Genomic DNA, 15,930 nt, shown 5'->3' with positions numbered 1-15,930 from the left:
CAAATCTTTGATGAATAATTGGCAAAATGCACCACAAAAGATGCAAATGCATCTTGATGAATTTCCACATCTTTGAATAAAATCTTTTAAAAGTCATTTTGCAGAAATCTTTTGTCAGCTTGAATAATATGTAATTTATTGTTGCAAGTGTTGTAAATTGCAGATCTTTTCATACGTTACAACAGATAAGTGCCTGTGGTTACAGAAATTCGATTTAATATGAGGGAATGAAGAGAATATCACACACACACTAATCACACAGTGTTGAATTTATGATTTAGTGAAGTGTTTATTGGAATTTAATTACAAAATAAAAAAAAAGTAAATGTTTAAAATTAACAATTTAAGGCTGCTTGCGTGAGAGTGCTCTTTTAGATAAGTTCCTTCGAAAGGTGATTTCTGACATCTGCACCGTTCCGTAAAATATTTTGGAAACTTGTAAGCCAATTTTACCTGGACTCATATTCTGAGATAGGTGCAACTTTTTAGTTCGCCCAAGTTCGGAAATTTACACTTAGAACATAGACAACATTGACATAATTTGTCTGATCCGAATATGATAGTAGAAGAAATAGGTGTCCGATGAAACAAGTGTCAAATTATTAACAGGCCCATCAAAAGGTTTTTGTCTCTAGTTGAGTTTGAAGTTTAGCAAGTCAATACGATAATGCAATCGTTTAATTCAATTTCTAAATGACTTGAATTCATGTGTTGGATACTCATTGAAATTATATAGCAAGAAGAATATACCAATAATTAGTAGTAAGTAATCAATACAATATCGATCCAACGTATAGCTAGTCGCTAGTTGCTTCTGGAAAATACCACACATCAAACTACCCAATAAACTACATTGTTCCCCCAAGGAATTCGTCAAGCGGCTCATAACTCATAACTAGTGTAACATTTGAGTACCTCTTTCTTCTTATCGTAAAACTTAACGATTTACTCAACATATATCCAAAGTGTTACCCTTGAATAATTTTCCATTATGCCATAAACTGCAAGCTCTGCATTTTTCAAATTAAGCACGGAAAAATACAGTGTAGCTGTTGTTTTTCGTGTTGCATGCATTTTTCCGCATCACACGGTCAGGCTTAACCAATTACTTAGCATTACATCATGAAAATGTAAATCAAGAGTGAAAAATGTTGTATTTACCTCTATGGATTGTATGAATATAGCAAGGCGTACTCTCTGTTAGATTGCACGCGTGGATTTTGATGGAAAAAATAAAAGTTTAGTGTAAATCAGCTTGTGCTAAAGAACATCTCGTAACACGGTAGTTAACGCGGTTCAGGAAGTTGGCTTTTACTATGAGGCAGAACTGAACACCAGTAGGACAAGTACCTTTTCGCCAATTCCGAAGTTCTTTCAGAATTCTCTCAGAAGAAAAAAAAACTGAAACCTGAATTCTTATATGGGAATAAATTGCACGATTGGAAGAGCTCCGCTTTCTTCCCTAAGGGAGCAAAATAATCTAATCGAATTATCTATAATTTAGCTGCTCTATATAAAGCCAACGATGAGCCAAGCATCACTTCAAAACCATTTGCAATCGTTTCAACGGTTAACTCAATTTTGGTTCCCGGCGCGAGCCTTCAGGGATTTCACCATTTCACCCAAAGCTCCCCTATCAGTTGCATACGGGAATTACTTTGCATACTTGTACTCTGATGCTCATTACACATAAATCGATTTGTTAAATGATTCTTCGTGATTTCACTGAAAATGCAATAAATGGAGTATGAAAAATGATTGGATATTTTCGTCTGCTCCGGTTATTGCAAAAAATGCTCAAAGAGGCGGGAAAATTCACATTTTACGTGATCAGTTTTGGATCACTTTACCACCTCGTATCAAAAAGTTGGAGCATTTTCCAGAGTTATCATAATAACTTCACATGAGGCAATCAGAATGGTAGGCATGCAAATGGTAGCGGATTGAACTATGTAAATGATATTATGGCGCAGATAGTTTGGAAAACGTTACCACCCTACGGTTAATGGCTGTGTATAGTATAATTTGCGTGCGTTTTAACTAAACAGGTTATAGTGGAAGCATTTAAGGAGGCAATCACGCGAATGCAAATTTGCAATTTGACTGCCGGCTGTGTTATGGGACGCAAATGTACATACCATGCATTAATGTACAATTGCAGGTAAATTACACAAAGCAACAAATAAAATTTATGAGTTTCAATTGCAGCAGTTTAATCACAAAAAATGGAATTTATATGCCAATTAGAATGGTTTTTTGTAGTACGCTGTCAGCAAAACATGAGTTGCTTTTCTTCTGGTAATCTTCTGTAATGCATGTGAATGCTTTTGGAAAAGTCTTGGGTTGAACGATAAGGTATGGTATATTTTGTTTACATTATGATCAGAAAATCGTAACAAAATTTCCGCGCATTTTCCATGACTGTTATTGTGATTGATTTCCTTAAAATACCAAGGGGCCAAAAGCGAGTGTTTACGCCATCCACATTAATCTTTATATTTTCAAAAGGATGATGCAAGATCTAAAAGAATGATTCGAAGTTCAAAAGGAAAACACAACTGATCAGTTGCCAATGTTTGGAAGTAAAAACAGATGAAGTGGCTAGCACTTATTTTGGTATACAGATATGCGTATTTGACAAACACAGTTGTCGATCTAAGGGGTTATGCCATTTGCAAGCTAATGAAATAATTCAACTTTTGAAATAATTCAACTTAAAAAATATATAACCAAAATAGTAGCTGTGGGAGCAATATTCGAATCATTCCAAAAAGTACGGATTTCGCGAGTTATTTGTTTGGAAGACTGCTGTCTATTCCTGTAAGATCTACTAATTTTTCAACAAGCAGTGTTACGTCAATGAGTAGTCCTGTCAGCCAAACAAGTTGGTCCAGCTATTAAAAAACAAGTTTAGAAGAGGGACCAGGACATAACCTCCTCAGGTAAATATAGTTAAAGAAACATCCGGGAATCGCTATCATCCAGGTGACGCACATATTTAACGCAATTTTACCCCCCAAATATGGATCGAGACCAAGTTACAGGCCCATAAGTCTGGAAACCATGCTCTGAAAAATGTTCGGAAAACAACAAAATAATTTCAAAAATCAAACCGTATTTAGTGGAAAACAAACTGATTCCTCAGCACCAATTAAGCTTTCGAGGGAAGTGCAGTACAATAAAACAAGTTCAAAGAATCGTCTCGGAATGCGCAAGAAGACAGAAAGTATTGCTCAGGCACCTTCTTGCAAGCAATGCAAGTTTTTGTCAAAGTGTGGCACAAAGATGTGATTCACAAAGTAATTGCTTTCAGTATAGTTGTAAAAAATTTTGAAATCCTTACATTACCCAGGCTGGAGTTGCTCATGGTAACATCCTTTAACTGACATCTAACCTAACCTAGGCTTTGGGCCTATCAACTGACCCTACTTTGACTACTTCAATGTTTGCAGATAATACTGCCATTTTAAGAACCCACTCCGATCCTGATTTTGCATCAGAAAATCTACAAATCAACCGGGAAATTGAAAACCGATTTTTTAAATAGAATAATCGCCAGAGAAAAGGCAAGTGATGTCACATCACTTTTACGTTGCGGTGTCAAAACTGAATTAAAGTCTTAGTCAATGGTGCGTGGTCACATCGCGCAGAGCAGTGGAGGAGGAGTGCAAGCTTCTCGGGAAGTCTTAGAGAGAAATGAAATACATTTCAGTGAACTGACAACGAAGACACATAAGTGCGGTTGGCACTATGCTCTATTTAGACTTAAATAACAATCACAGGGAAATTTTTGATAATTCTATTCAAAAATTTGGCTAGGAAGTTTGGACTTGTATCATTCACAGATATATCATAACGTATTCTGTGAATTATGTAGATCGAATGGAACTCACCTGATGATTGATTGGGGCAAAAGTGCTACTCATTGCACCACAGGGATGAATAAATTAAAATAAAATTCACTTTGAGTCCGTTTGGAAAGGATCGTATGACCATTTTATTTAAATTCCAAATTTAGACTAAAGACTACTTACACTATTTCTTACAAAGTAACCTATCTTGTAAACATTATCCTATCTTTATCATGTGTCGCGCACATGTCCATATTGCATTTTACAATGCGCAGGTCAAAGTGTCTTCATTAATGAAGACACATTTCTTACGAAATAGGGTACAAGCAATATAAATAACATTATGCTTGTACCATTTTTATTATCAGGCCCGTTCACACATGTTACAAAACAAGATGCGTTCTTCGAACAAGGTCCTGTTATTATCTTAAGATAAGAATATGTCTACAACTATGGTACAGGCAATATAAAATACATTATGCCTGCACCCAATAATATTTATTCTATATGTATACCCTAAATATTCATATTGTGCTATTACTACCCCTCCCCTTAAGCTGATTCGTCCCGAATCTGTTTGTGATCGGCGATGTAGCGTACGATACGTTCGATTTCATTTTCGACGTCGAAATTCATAGGTCGGTTAGGTCGTCTGATCGTCGGCTTACCACGGCATTTTCTACGCATTACTATGATACCAGCCGGAATCACTGTTGCCACGACGAGGACAAATGCATACCATGCATACTCATTGTTGTTGACTTTGTCGGCATCAAATTGTCGGATCTTCTCCAAATTGCGGAGATGTATCTTATGCAGGTACGGGAATGTCAGCTGTGTCGAATGTGCTGACACATTAAGCTGGAACTGCTTTGAAATTTGCGGAACCACTGATGACACCTTACCTGTAACTTTGTACAGTGTGTCGTTGACGAGAATATCCTCTTCAAACTGTACGAGGAATGTACCCGTAACAGTCACCGAGTGATTTTTCTCTACTATTGTGGCTGTTGCATCATTAATGATCAATGTATCATCATCAACCCTTTCGATTGGTGAGATGTGATATGAAGTGACCGTTTTACACGTTGCGACGTTTCCATTGAAGATCATTGCAAGGCATTTATCAAAACGATCGTGCTTGCAGACTGCTTTGCCCTTACCTTCCTTACAATTAACCAGTGGCAGTGTGTTTTTTTTTTTGCACTCGGCAACATACCTATTACTTAAATCTAATATGGTATTGTTATGAATTACAGGGTACATAACTATGAGAGAACAAATAGTAATTATATTTGGTACTTTAACTAAATATTTAAACACATTATTACTAATATATATTTTAACAGTAGAAGATGAAGTCAATTCACTTATAGTAATGGGCATTTCTTCCTGTTTTACGATTGAGAGGACCCCTTGGTCTGTTAAAATGACAGGATTAACAATGTTTAATTGAGCAAGGGTAACCGAGTAGACAGCGTTCGTTAATAAGGATATTACTCTTTGATTTCTAATGGTAATAATTTGAAATAACTCAGGAAATCTTGGTTCGCTGATATCATAATACTCTTTTTTTATTAAATTTATGCGCTCTGTCAATTCATTAATTTTCTCAGTTAGCTCAGAATTAACTTCTACCTGCTGATTTTGTGCGCCTACTAGCCTAGACTGTCGTTCTCCTAACAAAACAAAGTCATCGTGATCAGGTGTACCAGCAATAAATTTGATAGCAGAACCAAGGAAGTCGATTGATCGTCTATGCCTGCGTTCACCAAGCTTTAGAGACGACAATAATCTAGATATTTCATTCGCATCTGCGTCCAGTGATTCCTTCTGTTCCGATATTGAAAACATTTTTCTTAAATCACTAATATCTCCTATTATACTTTCAAATTCAGTTAAATTTATATTATGGATAAGGTATATATAATCTTCGTACAGTCCCACGTCCCCTTTTCGTAATGATATATAATTAGATGAACTATAGTCAAAGATTTTACCGGCGACGGTGGTGACCAATGTTAATCTGGATAGAGAAACATTAACGAATATTATCTTTGTGCACCTCTTTACCATCTACTAGTACCGCAGTACCTAAATCTTTCTGCACATTTTTCCTATCATACTTATTCGAAAGCTTATTCCCACAACGTTTATTCCTTTTGACAAATATTTCTTGCCCCTTTTTAAATTTTCTATTGACCCTTTTTTTGTTGTGATAATTATTTTGAGCTTTTTGGGCATTTAACAAAAGTTTTTCCGTATTAAGTTTATTTGAATCAGAGATGTTCCAAAGTAAGTCAATAGGTCTTGCTTTTGTTACAGAGTGTATAGAATTGTTATACTTTATTAACGCTAATTGGATAATTTCACTAAGATCTGTTAGTTGCATATCCTTTTTTATCGCTCTCGATATTTCTGCTAGAGTTGAATGGAATCTCTCGACTTGTCCATTGCTTGTACTGTGCATAGCTGGAACTTTATGGTGAGACATACCAAAGTGGTCCCTAATAAGGGATTGTATAACATTTGAACAGAGTGATGGCTCATTATCCGTAACTAATGTTTTCGGATTTTTGAAGAAACCAATTATTTTCGTAAGAGGAATTTTAATATCTACAATTGAACGTGAATCAATTTGTTCCACTAGAGCATATTTGGAAAATTTGTCTATGCACGTAAAGAAGTAGTTATTCTGAGTACTGTAAATATCCATATGCAGGATTTCACCAGGATATTTGGGTAATGGCGTACACTTCATAATTTGCCTTTTCGGATGTCTTTGGTATTTAGACTCTACGCAAATTTTACAATTACTAACGAATTTTTTTATTTCCTTACGAAGTCCAGGAAAAAAGTATGTATCCAGAATTTGGTCATAGTTCTCCTTCGCTGAACGATGCGCTCTATTGTGTTCCATTGCAATAGTTTCCAGCTGATCATTTTCATTTATTAAATCCATCACAATCTTTTCGGTATGCTTAAAACGAACCGAGGGAAACAGATTGATAATATCATTCTGTATTTTTCCAAGAATTTCCAAAGAACAGTGGACTCCATTAACTACCTTCGCGTCAACTATCTCCTTTAACTTTGAATATAGACTTTCGGTGTTCGAAAAATCAATTTCGTGACGTAGGTACCCATTAAACAATCTAATTGTTGTTACTTTTAGATCCTTGCCCACCGAAAGAATAATCTGACTTTTAAAGCAATTTATAGGCGTTGACACTGTCCTTATGACGTGAGATAGGGATACCTCACTGTTATAGCAATTTCCGCTAGATTCACCATTTCCAGTAAAATTCTGAATATACTGGCGAGATAGCGCGTCTGCGACAACATTTTGAGACCCAGGCTTATAATGAAAAGTCGGTGTGAATTCTTCGATAAAGCTTTTCCAACGCTTTAGCTTGGTGTTAGGATTTCGATCAGATATCGCGAATGTTAGTGGTTGATGATCGGTATAAATGTGAAGATTGTTTACTCCATAGAGATAATTTCTAAGAGACTGCAATGCCCATACTATGGCAAGCATTTCTCTCTCATTGGTCGCATAGTTTTGCTCAGTCGCACTAAGCGTTCGTGATACGAAAGTAATCGGATGTTTGTCCTGAGATAACACAGCACCAATTGCTACCGATGAGGCATCAGTTGTGAGCTCGAATGGTCTGCTGAAATCCGGAAAACGTAAAGTAACGTCCTCTGATACTAAAATCTGCTTTAACTTGTTGAAGGCATCTTGAGCATCCTTCAACAATGTAATTTTCTTTTTCTCTGACTTTTTTGCACTAACATTACTATTTTCTCCTCGCAATAATTGAGTCAAAGGTTTTGCAATTTTTGCATAATCACGTATAAACCGTCGATAGTAACCCGATAATCCTAAGAAGGATCTAAGGCCCTTAATAGTAGTTGGCTCTTTGAAATTAAGAATAGCACTTACTTTGCTATCTGCAGTTTTTAAACCATTTTCAGATACAACGAAACCCAAGAACTCGAGTTGCGTTTTGAAAAATTTACATTTTCCCAATGAAATGCGCATATTCGCATCTCGAAGCTTTTTTATTACTATTTCAATATCTTTTAAATGACTCTGAATATCGGAAGAAAAAATTATAACGTCATCAATGTAGACGTGGCAACGGACTCCTATGTCGTCCCTTAATACATCATCGATCGCTCTCTGAAAGATACTCGGAGCATTTTTCAGACCAAATGGCATTCGACAATATTCGTATTTGCCATTATTAACGGAAAACGCCGTTTTCTTACGATCTTTTTCTGACAACAAGATTTGATGAAAACCTGACTTTAAATCTAAAGTAGAATAATACTTGGATTTTCCTAAATTCGACAATATAACTGAAGTATCTGGAATAGGATATTTATCCGAAACAGTTTTCGCATTTAGTTTTCGAAAGTCAATTACCAGACGTAGTTTAGGATTTCCCATTTCATCTACACCCTTTTTATTAACTACCCAAATTGGGTTATTATAAGGAGAAGAACTCTTTCTGATTATACCATCACGTAGCATAGTTTCAACCTCAGAATTTACAAATTTAGTTGCCGTCATCTGGTATGGGTAACTCCTTGAATATATTGCTTCGTCAGTGGTAGTTTTAATCGTAGCCACAATGTTAGTATTATAAGGCAATGCTTCATTTGGATCAGCAAATGCTTTTTGATTTTCCGTAACGATTTTCTTAAACCCGTCTACACCTTCCTCAGGAATAGAATTGTAATCTAAATCCTGTAGGAGATTTATTTGTGTGCTATTAGAAGGAAAAACCTCTTGAATTCCACCTATATAATAAAGTTTACTACCAGTGACATCAATCATTGCATTGATTTCCTTTAGAAATGTGTAACCTATAATTCCATCCATATCATTTATTTCAGACAATACATAAAAATCAGAAGTACGTCCCATAATGCTTATCTGACATTTCGCGGTGATACGTGTTTCCCCATGAATGGAATGTACATCAAATTCATCGTTTTTTAATTTAGATACACCAACTAGAAATGGAAGATTTTTCACATAGTTTCTTTCGGCACCTGTGTCCAAAAGAAGTTTAATTTTCTCACCGTTTAACAAAGTGTGTTGAACGTATGGAAGACATGCTTTTGATTGTAAAATGTCTAGAACAGAACTATCCTTTAATTTCTCTACCCGGAATGTGTTCAATTGATGTCTTTTTGAAAAATTATTGTTTGATGATTTCGAACGAAAATTATTATTTTTTCCCGAATTTTGTCTAAATCGAGACGTTGATGGATCTACATCCATTGGTTCAGGTGGAGATTGAGCTTCATCTCGGGTAGTTTTGTTAACCACTTTATAATGTGGACTTTTACCCAAATTACTCGTATGTTCCCTATCAGAGTTCGAATTAGCAAAAGCAGCGGCGAAATTATAGCGTTGTCTGTTAGACTCTAGTTCCTGTGCGAGAGCCAAGGCAGATGGTAAATCCTTTGGTTGACTCGCAAAGAGAGTATCACCGATAGGTCTTTTAATACCAGAAATGAAAATACGCAATGCGTCGTCTCTATACTTTTCATTCAAGGATTTCAAAACTACGCTTTCATCGCCATATTGCATAATAGCTTTATTGGTTATTAAAGTCAATTGTTTTTCTACCATATCATAAAATTGTGGAATAGAAAAACGACCTTGTCTAAGAGTAGACAATTCCTGCTCGAGTAAATACAGTGGTCTCTTATCGGAATACGTATGGTCCAATCTAGCCAATATAGCGTCAAAATTCAGTGGTGTACTGAACGACGATAAAACCATATCAGCAGAACCAGTAATTTTGTTGCGGATAATAGCAACAGCTTGATAATATATGTCAGAACCAACATATGGTTGATACGGCTTTATTGCAGCTTTGGCTGACTGTCGCCATGATGGATACTTATCCATAACACCGCTAAACTCGTGCATTGATTTTGGTAAGTCAAGCCTCATATTACCACCAACAACCCTACTTGTGATGGCAATTTCCTCATACCTCTGTACAGAAGGACCTGGTGTCTTCAGTTGCTGCAAAGAAGACTGAAATTCTTCCCTTAATTGCGAAACAACCACATTAATATCACTCTGTTTTTCAACAGGTGGTGCTGACGCTCGCAGTTCCTGTATGGTAGAATGAAATTCCTGCCTTAACTGAGAAACAACACTGTGAATGTCACTCCCTTGAGTTGACGGACCTGGCTGAGATTTCAATTCCGCAATTGCGTCTTGAAATTCCTTCCTAAGCTGAACAGCTAATGAAAGGTTAACCCTTTCAATCATATTCGAAATAGCTTCGGCAGATAAAGACATTTCTATTACTTTTTTTCTAAGAGATTTAAAAAATTTAAACTGTCGATTCGGTTAACCCTGTAATAGGCCCTTTTTAAGCTTAAATTTCTCAATTTAATATATTAGGATGTTTTTAAATTAATTGTACATACATAATACTCGTATAGATATTCATATCTGTTTGCAAGTTAGACATACGCCACCAGTTGATTCGATACGCTTTGATTAGATATCTCGTTCACCCAGTCACAGTCACTTGTTGCAATATGTAGGTACGTCTGAAAACTCCGCTGCCAGCCGCTTCACTCGATTATTGTTTCGTTTTAAATTCGCACGATCGTGAACATTTATATAACTAAATTTTCACACACTTTTTTACGAAATTAATACCGACTCCTTATACAAGGATTAAAGATTGTGGTTCAAACCACGTTGGGCGCCAATTAAAATAAAATTCACTTTGAGTCCGTTTGGAAAGGATCGTATGACCATTTTATTTAAATTCCAAATTTAGACTAAAGACTACTTACACTATTTCTTACAAAGTAACCTATCTTGTAAACATTATCCTATCTTTATCATGTGTCGCGCACATGTCCATATTGCATTTTACAATGCGCAGGTCAAAGTGTCTTCATTAATGAAGACACATTTCTTACGAAATAGGGTACAAGCAATATAAATAACATTATGCTTGTACCATTTTTATTATCAAGCCCGTTCACACATGTTACAAAACAAGATGCGTTCTTCGAACAAGGTCCTGTTATTATCTTAAGATAAGAATATGTCTACAACTATGGTACAGGCAATATAAAATACATTATGCCTGCACCCAATAATATTTATTCTATATGTATACCCTAAATATTCATATTGTGCTATTACTAATACACCCGCCTATATTTTGTTCTAAATTTGAAATACATTCTTGTGGTTTGAAGAAAACCCTGAATTATTGGTAGTACTCCAATATATATTGTTACAAACATACAATAATGAAGAAACAAAATGATAGAATATTTTAAACCTATAGTCATAGTATTTACTGGCAATATACTAGGGAATAGGAAAATTAAGAACATTACTCGAAGTGATCACATTTAGCATCGATATAGGTTTTGATTGGTCAGTCATCGCGGTAAACACTAGGTATATAGGAAAATTATCCACTGCTCGTTTTAATGTTGGCTTAAGAAATGTTTTCACCCCTTTTTCGTCGAAATGGATACTGGTGACAACATCGTAATTAACACCTCACCAAACCATCACCGAGGCAGGGCTGCGACCTCGTTGAATTCTACGGGCTAATCTTGTCCAAGGTTGAATCTGGAGCGTTTTAAGAAATACCTATTACCGTCTAAAATCACCCATTATTCCATTTGTCCATGGAACCGGTGCAAAGTTTACGCAACAAGATAAAGTTTAATTACTCTAGCTAGCAAGTTCCTCTAGTGGAGAATATCAAAACCTAACCTCCCTGGTCTCCACACCAAGTCTCCCATTAGCCCCAATTCGGCTTAGTATATTTCGTCCATATATTTCGAACAGCAAAAAAATACGTGCCAAGAGTACATTGGGGGGACATAGGACACTTTCACAGCTTGAACAAGCAACTGAAATATCACTAACAAAGACTTTTGTCCATCTTTCGGGCAGCTTACGGATTCCTTTCCAAAAAAACTCGCCATCTTTGGATGTAATCCATGAATTCACTCACGATGTCAAAAAATCGTCGTATAATGACAAGTTCCAGGACACGGTCCATCTATCTTCTCTGAGATCTCCTCTTCCGGCCTTAGGAGTTAATAGTAAACTACGCCTAGTTGATCCCACCATATGGAAAGACTGAGCTTGGGTGCGTGCAGTCTTGTGGTGGAAGTCCACGGTTCGCCGAGCTTTACCTATGACTTTATACGCTTAGTGTTATCGCACAAGATTAATTTTTCGTCACCAGTCCCGATACGATGAAAAAAAAAAATTTTACGTTGTTGTCTGGCGACCAGCTATTCACACATGCGAAATCGACTTTCAACGTCTTTCGATTTCAGCTCACACGGCACCCTTCCTGTCTTCTAGATCATTCCAAGTGCATGTAAACGCTTGGAGAAGGTTATTCGATCAACCCCGAGTAATGGTGTGAGCTCTTCTTGAATTTGACACGCGTTTTCTTTTAGCGCTAATTCGGCATATTGAAACTTTTTTGGTTGTCCATGGCGCTATTTGTCACTGATGTCAAAATCACCACTTTTAAAACGTTGAAACCATTCGTAAACTTGTGTTTTCGATAGAGCGTGCTATCCGTATACTTTTACAAGTAATTTAAGGCTTTCAGCGGCAGGCTTCTTCAACAACAAAAATAGTGCAGCAAAACTTCCCGCAAATGCTGTTTTCTCTCAAGTTTTCTAAGTTTTCCATAGTCGATCTTGTTGACATGCGTTCCTATTATTCGGTAACTATGTTTAAAAGCTGCCAAATACACCTTTAAAATGAGCCACTAGTTAATGCGCTACCATAACATGTTTACAAGTGGTGCCATCTAGTTGAATATGCCGGTTTTTAATTCACACACCTAGTAACAAAATTATAATAGACGAGTGTTATCATTTCCATGGATTATGCTGAATCAATTACATCATCGAATGTCAACAACACATTAAAGTGAAGAGTCTAATTAATGGCTTATGCCCGAGTATGAAATGTTCACATGCAAGTGGCTGACGTTCACGTCCAAGTGGTTGACGACTTCAAACATGCGTAATGCTTTTCTCCTACCATACAAATTCAAGCACTGCGTCGGGAGGTGAATCTCCTGTATGTAGTCTTCTTCCTTGAATACCTAGAACGTCCATCTGTATCTATTTTAATTATTCATTTTTTTATACTTGTTAAATAATGCGCAATCCTTATCGTAAATCTCTAAAATCAGCTCGTCCGCTAAAAGTGTCTTGAAAAATACGAAATAACTGAGCTTTCATATGGAAAAGGCTCACAACTTCTTAAACAGCTTGCGGTTTCTGGCCTGTTTATGTCAGCAATAGGAAAAATCTTCCTCAGTTGAAACATGTGAAGACATTAAGCTAAACTAGATCTTCCCATAGTAATTATTAATTGTTACTCTTAAACTAGAGGCAATTAATGGTTATCTACTTTCGAGGATCACATTGAATTTAATAAAAACATCACGTTGCAAGACGCACCTCAACCAGCAACCTACCCTCAAATACATATGTATCTTATTTGATCCATTCTTATACTAAATTCAGTGATTTATGATCAAGAACAAATTTACAATTTAACCGCAACAATTAATTTACATAAATGCACGCGTACATAACATTTGGATAATAATTGAAATACAGAAGCAGAAATTCTTCAAGTGGAAGACAATCTTTTGCGCAACCAATTACGTGTAATCTATTCTAATTTTAATTCGTTCGAATCTTTTGTTGGTGCACTTTTTACGATTCGAGTAGTGATGAAACTATTATGCGAATGGAAAAGGGTTTCCTTTTCTGTAAATGATTAATTATTTGCTCTGTAGCTGAGCATAATAGGCACCAATGTCTGTCTGCTGTTGTACAGATCTTAATTATTCCATGCATTTTTTCCTCGGCGTATTCAAAACGATTCAGTGTGAAACAGTCATAAAAGGAACAAAGAATGAAATAAAGGAAATTCCAAGTGCTAATGATGAAATTAACGATTCACTCGTACATAGTATAATATGTGAAATTTATGAATGATTACAGGGTGCTGCTCAGTAGTTCGTAAATAATTGACGTCAATGGATGTTGTTATTGTCGAATTTGTGGTATTTCAAATTGATATCTAGTAGCTTCGGAGATGGATCATCGCAAGGTCCATTGTGTCCCACGACAGCTGTAAATCGCACAATTTAGCTTCCCGTCTGATTAAGGCTAGACCGGCTAGACTTAGCCGTTTCTGCTTAGACAGACGCGTATGGCGCCAAATCAACAAACAGATGATCCGATCCCCCCGTTTCCTCCGTGCGTCTAATAAGAATAGTTTGCTTTGAAGCTATTCTCATGAATCTTCCCAATCGTCTCAAATCCATATTAATAATAGGCACAATCAAAAACTTCCGACTCCGACACTGGGACTCAGTGTTGGTTAACTTGTTGCTATTGCCGGACTACCTATATTTGGCAGGAAGTTGTCCGGTAGAATTTTAGATTCGTCACTGGTAACTTGGTAACCTACTAAGGGTAGGGCAGAAATGGTCTTAACTAACAGGTTCGGAGGTTATTATCATTTCCTATGGATTTCTACCTATCGAATCAAAACGATTTTCATTTTCACAAAAGACCAAGTTTCGCTGCTCACGAAACACTGTCGCAACAACTCATACTAGGATTTACCTTGAGTTTTTTTCGGAGCTTTGTTGACTAACAGACAACCACATTATCGGTAACGATAGACGCTTTTATACGTTATTTAACAGGAGATCGTTACCAAAGATGACGATCAAAGATCCATCTGAAATATGTGAAAGAAAACTGGAAGCTTAATCGCCTATTGTTGTTAATGTTGAGGCAGAACAAACTGGAAATTACAATTTGAGCGTCATCTGAAAAAATGATGTATACGCTTTGTATAATATTTCCTCTCACCGATAATGTTCGACAAGATCACCGCTCTACCTGTCGCCGGTGATACCCGCTCCTTGATCGTGATGCTGTACAGCGTAATGCCGCTGAGCCCTTTGAAGATCGTTTTGCTGCGTAATTTGTGCTAAATAGACATTTCTCAATAATATATTATTTATAGAGGTAAGAAAACAAGGCTTACCGGACGCGTTGTTATAGATCTTTAACACCACTCGTCCGGTACTTGACTTGGCAATCGCCTCACCATGATCACAGTGCGGCACATTATAAATGATCTCGGTTTGTCTGATCATCAGTCTCCTTAAGACGTCTTGGATTTTGCCGAAGAAAAACCAACAGCAGCACCAGCAACAACAACGGAATTGAAAATGTGTCATGTCATCTTTCGGGTTTGATTGTTGATAATTTCTAGATCGGCATATTATGCCGCATAAAAGGATGCCTTCTCTCTGATTTCAATATATTAACTGATGATGCTGATGATCGTTTGCTACCGATTGTAGCATTCCAGAATAGATGCGACCACGGTTCTTTTTTCACGTACAGATCTCAACCGGTAGATTCACCCAACTTGGAACATTGATTAGTGGAAAAGGGAGGCGGACATTGACTTTCTCATTCATTTAGGGAAAATGATTTATACGGAAGGATCGAGTCGATCATTTTAATTGGTTCATGTGTTGTAGATTTATCGTTAGACGTGGTCATTTTTTTTGTGCACGCGATTGGGTTCAATAGTGAAAGGATGTTCCAAATTGATTGTAGAGAGGTGACATTTGATCGAAATTGATTTTTTTTAATAAAGAACATGCTAAGGTTCCCGCCTCTTTGTAAAAGTGTTCAGGGGTTAAGCAAACATTTTCGGTTTGTTACTACATATTCATTTACAATTTTATGCCAACATTGTATAGTTTTCATAATTGTTCTGTGCGGAGGTAGATGTAAGCAGGTCGTATAGAAACGACTTAATACACTTCATTTGCCAAAATTGACTTGAAAACACTTGAAATAATAATTATAATAACAAAAATGTAATAAATATGATATATATAAAAATTTCTATAGTTTTCAAAGTTTCAACTTACTGAATCTGTCTGCCTGTTTTTCGGGTGTGCTTTTGTTGTTATTTATTACT

General features: G+C 36.4%; 1 protein-coding gene across 1 annotated transcript in view; it reads right to left on the bottom strand.

The window, feature by feature from the left end:
- The window catches only part of LOC119657729 (homeobox protein B-H1-like), a 108,806-nt gene that overhangs the window by 12,566 nt on the left and 80,310 nt on the right, over nt 1-15,930 (bottom strand). The gene's annotated exons all lie outside the window — the stretch shown is intronic.

Source organism: Hermetia illucens, chromosome 5 (genome assembly GCF_905115235.1).
Source record: "Hermetia illucens chromosome 5, iHerIll2.2.curated.20191125, whole genome shotgun sequence".
Lineage (NCBI taxonomy): Eukaryota > Metazoa > Arthropoda > Insecta > Diptera > Stratiomyidae > Hermetia > Hermetia illucens.
Note: the sequence above shows the minus strand (reverse complement) of the source record. Positions and strands in the feature narration are given on the sequence as shown.